Source organism: Mus caroli, unplaced genomic scaffold (assembly GCF_978045245.1).
Source record: "Mus caroli unplaced genomic scaffold, Mus_caroli_1 scaffold_3, whole genome shotgun sequence".
Classification (NCBI taxonomy): Eukaryota; Metazoa; Chordata; class Mammalia; order Rodentia; family Muridae; genus Mus; species Mus caroli.
In genome coordinates this window covers 83,187,819-83,193,174 of record NW_028227258.1, presented here as the reverse complement: position 1 = coordinate 83,193,174, position 5,356 = coordinate 83,187,819, and positions in this window count along the sequence as shown.

Genomic DNA, 5,356 nt, shown 5'->3' with positions numbered 1-5,356 from the left:
GTAAATGGATATACTAAAACCTTATCAGAAAACAAAACATGCCTTCAGACACACAAGACCAGGAGGGATGCATACATCGGTCACATAAAGGGAAAGGCACTTAATACCTCAGTGGCAGAAACCATATCAATTTGTTATCCGAACTTCTGATTCATGCATTGGTGATTGACAGGTAGGGAACTCCCAGTTGACCCCAGGGCTTCAGTTCAACCCAGTTCTCATGCCTCACAAGGCACACTCAAATTACCATTATCTTCATCTTTGCTGGTTGTGTGATAGGTCCTGGGCCTCACCTTGAAGAGTCCAAATCCTCTTGTGCTTCCAGTAGCTCTCCAACTGGGTTCATTAATACCTTCCCTAAACACCTGCCTCAGCCTGCAAGGAAGCCTCTTTGAACTCAGCCATTCTGCATGGCAAAATGAGTGATTTGAGTTAATCTTAGCAATTAAGATTAGAATGAAGGAAGCTGTGATTGCCAGTGGCCACACTATCAAAGGAAAATGGGCTGACTTAGTTTATAGCAACACAGACACAGAAGAAGCTTGTAAACTTGCTGCTATTCAGTAAATTCTAACATTGCAGAAAGGCACCAATGTGTCTGTCAGCCCTGTTGACAATGAGAGACTATAAGCTGGTGGAAATAGGAATTATTACCGCTCAACCCGATGGGCTTGGCTTTGACACATTTTGCCCATTAAAATCTCTACAGGAAATGATACTACTCCCAAAGAGGTTAACATATGAAATACCTAGTAATTTTTTAACTAAGGTTTCAGAAGTTTGAAACTGTTCTGAGCTGAATTGGAAAGGCAGATTAAGTTTTTGTGGATGTGGTTAATAACATCACAGGTGTAACCCAGTCTTTGAGCCCTCACCTAACAAGTGTGAAGTTCTGGGCACTACCATACAGTATTTAGTGTATATTTCAAATAGATAGAAACGTGGATTTTTTTATATGTTCCTACCATGAAGAAATACAAATAAGCAGTGATACTTCTGTCAATTACCCTGTTTGGTTATTCTATAATGTATAGCATGTGCCAAGACGTCACCACATAACTTATAAATAGTATACAGGGAAGCACGACTCTGGCCTCAAAGGGGATAAATGTATTTTTAATTTTTTTCTTAATAAAATCATTTGAAATGAGAAGACCCACTTTTAATCTGCTTCTTTTGGGTTGGTTGGTGTTTTTGATTGTGTTTGTCTTTATTTTTCAAGGCAGGGTTTCCCTCTGTAGCCTTGGCTATTCTAGAACTCACTCTGTGGACTATGCTGGCCTTGAACTCTGAGATCCACCTGCTTCTGCCTCCCTGTCCTGAGTGCTGGGATTAAAGGCATGAGCTACCAGTGCATAGTTTAACCCAGATCTTTTGAAGTGGGTCTATCCATCTTTAATCTGGGCTCTGCCTTCTGCGGGTCAATCTAAACAAAGGACATGGAAGAAGGAAGCGTTTGCTTATCTGCCTGTTTGCCCTCAGGTTCACTGACATTAGAGCCTACTTTTCCATGATTCTAATGTAAACTGAAGACCAGCTGAGACATCTAGCTTTGTGAACTGAACAACTGCTGGACTCTTAGACCTTCCATTAGTAGACAGCCATTGTAGGACTTGCTGGATCACAGCCTGTAAACCATTCTAATAAATCCCCATTATGAACGTTCATTCTGTGAGTTCTGTTCTTCTTTAAAGCTCTCACTAACACTATTCTGCTTTTCTCTGCTCCCAAGAGATAGCCCCAGCCATATGGCTTCTTTTTCTTTCTGCTCTGGACTCTTCCAGATGCTTCTGGGTGTTCTTTCTCTTTTGTCTACAATAAAAAAACAAAACAAAACAAAACATAACAACCTTCCACCTAATCATAGTGCAGTCATCTCAGTGGCTTCTTTACTGAGCCCTCTCTAAGGTTATTAAAATAAGGCAACATTATTAAAATAAGGCAACATTGGCCTTGTGGTGGTGCTACACGCCTTTAATCAGGAGGCAGAGGCAGAGGCAGAGAGGCAGAGGCAGAGAGGCAGAGAGGCAGAGAGGCAGAGAGGCAGAGAGGCAGAGAGGCAGAGAGGCAGAGAGGCAGAGAGGCAGAGAGGCAGAGAGGCAGAGAGGCAGAGAGGCAGAGAGGCAGAGAGGCAGAGAGGCAGAGGCTAGTCTGGTCTACAGAGCAAATCTCAGGACAGCCAAGGGCTGCCCAGGGCTGTCTTGGTGGGGAAAAAAATAAATAAAAAGAAAATAAGAAAGAATAAGAAAACATGAAAATAACCAGACACAGAAACCATGCCCATTTGAAGGGAGCCTATTTGCTCAGTGGTAAGCCATGCAAACTCGATGTCTAAGTTTGAATCCCTAGGATCCACATAAGAGCAATGTTGGACACAATAGTGCAGACATCTGTGATTTCAGCAGAGCGGTGAACAGGAGATCAAGGTGGAAGGTTAGGACCTACAACCAGTGTTGCCCCTGTGAGCTTCATACACACACTGTAGCCGGCATGTGTCCATATACTAACACACACGCACATATACACACACACACACACACACACACACACACACACACACACACAGAGAGAGAGAGAGAGAGAGAGAGAGAGAGAGATTAAAAGAGTCTGATGAATTTGCAATAAAAGATTGACAGTGAGCCTAAGTATGGGAAGCGACCCATTAATAATGCCCATAATGAGAAGCACTCTTCATTAAGGCATGGATTCTAATAATAATATTAACTATAAGAGGAATGGCATGGATTCTAATAATAACTATAAAAGGAACGGTTTTTCCAGGGCAAAGTGGGTGGTATAAGTTAGATGGGTAGGAAAAGATGGTAGAGTGAGGAGATAAAAGAACTATTTGTGGTAGAATTTGGAAATCCTCCTAGAGTAAAAGGCATCACAGTGGTTGGTGTGTATTACTTCATTGTACCCCATTTTGTTCTAAAAAATAAAAATAAAAAATAAAAAGCAAAGTTTAAGGTACTGGCTTGAAAATCATTCTAAAGCCCACTGAAACACAAGTCTCTCATTGTGGCCACCACAAAGGGGTGGGGACTTCCTTTCTGAGAGCACAAAGCCAGATTTAAAGATAGGGCAAGCCACCCAGCATTCAGAAGCAGGAAGGTGGAGCTGGTTCCTCAAGGGCTCCAGCTGGGAAAGTCTCTTTGATGGAGTCAAGTGCAAAGGGGTGGTATCCCAGAGAGCCAGCAGCAGAGGAAGGAAATTCTCAGAGCCATTGTGAGAAGTGAAGGTTAAAATCCAAGGCTTATCACACAAGATATGATGGTTCCTTTCTGCAACTGGGGAAGAAAAGAATTTAAGATACTTATAAATATTTGTTGCTGTTTGGGACTGATAGGAACAAGTCTATGTACAAATTGCTTCCTCCAGAACTAACCATTTAAAACCAAATTCCAGATAAAATGACTGTGTTCACTCTATTACACAGGGTCACTCTAAAGGCTCTGGTTTGATGGTTCAGGAATTGCCACTTAAACCAAACAAACTCTGATCTAAGTTAAACAAGAATAGTTTGTTGAACATACACTATAATACTGTATGTTCAGGACCACAAAAAGGACTGTTATCCTAATCTGTTCTCAGAGTAGGCTTTTTATAAGAAAAAATAGGCTCAAAAGTGAAGTAGTTGGCTTACTAGGCAAAATATTATCAGCTATCTTTTAGGCTGAATGGTCCTGAGTAAGGGAAGGGGATATGGATGAATGTCGAACAGGGCAATTTCAGAACATTGAGACAACAGAGCATGAGTAGTATAATCATAACTTTCTGGCTTATTCTTTAGTGTCAGCCACAAAAACCAGTGAGCTCATACATAGGTGCAAAAGGGGCTGCCCGGTGGTCAGCTCTTACTCAAGCCTTTTTAGACATAATAATTCATATTGACCTTTGACTTGATGGATCCTGCATGTTGTAAGGGGCCAAAAATTGCTGAAGGAAGACCCCAGACTCAGATAGTATACAAAACCAAAGATCATTGTAAGGGTCCAAAAATTGCTAAAGGAAGACCCCAGACTCATTATACAAAACCAAAGAGTGTTTATTCTGCAGAGACAACCAGAATGCAGGGGTCAACCATTCTTTTAAATGGCAACCCCCAGATAAAGGCATGTGTGCCTTCTTAGAGGGAACTGTCAGGAACTCTCTAGAAAGATTAGGTAACTAAAATTTTATTGATGGTTGCTAGAGGGGTCACAGGTGATCAGTGGTCTACATTCCTATGTCATGAGCATTAAATCATGTGAATGAAAGACTCTGTGAGGAACCCCTCGCTCAGGCCTCAGGACAATAGCGGACACCCAAGAACTCACGATAGACCAAGCTTGATGCAAACCACATGAGGCTTTATTTGGGGAAAGCCAGAGCTCTGGGGACGACTCATATCCCACGCAGGGGTAGAGGAGTCGACCTCGAGGGGAAAGAGGTCCCAGTTTTTATAGGCCCTCAGAGGGGAAAGGAGAAGGGAGAGATTACAGGATTTCCAGATCTAAACAATGTCTATTCTCAAGAAATGGGTATGGGAGGGGTACAAGGAAAGAGTCTGGTGCAGGTGTAGCAACTCAGGATTGGCCGAGCTGTGTTTGCTGAGGAGATTTTCTGACTCTTTCTCAGCAACCAATATCACAAACACCTGGCAATGGGCTTCATCAGTGGGCACACACATGGGTTCAAGGAATGGTCAAAACATTGGCAGACACACAGGTTCAAGGAGTGGCCAGAGCATTGTGCACCTCTATTTTTCTAAATCAGTGAAGCTAGTTCTGCTAACAGTGGCATCTATCTTGCCAATTTCAGGGCTTCTGTGACCTTTTACATTCTGTCAGGATCTTTCATGATGAGATAGGGCTGCCCAGTGCAGATGGCCCATTCTAAGATAAAATATTTCCCCATTTTTCTGGTTATCCTCAGGCTGTTCTTTGGGAGAGGATCTTGTTCTGGATTTTATGGTCTGTTCCTAGATCTGGTGTCTTATGACCTAGTTGCTGGGACTTACGGTCTATTCCTGAAGCTGGTGCCTTACAGCCTTTTTTGAAATTAGGCCTGGTTCTCTGTTGGTGAGAGTCTAAGTATGCTTTCTCTATGATACAAAAGTAATTTGTATTCACTTAATACAATTGTCATCTTGGATACTTCTACTGAATAAGCTCACCCTTTCTAGTTCTTTCTGAACTCTGGCTGGCTGGTTCAACTCAATTCAAATGCCTCTCCAAACTGACTGATTCAATCTGGCTTTTCTTTCAGCTTCTGACTGAATTGCTCTGCTCAGCCTCAAATTAACTCTGGCAATCTGTTCTAATCTTCTGGCTCTTTCTCATTCTCTGGCTCATTATGTCTTCACCTGTATCCA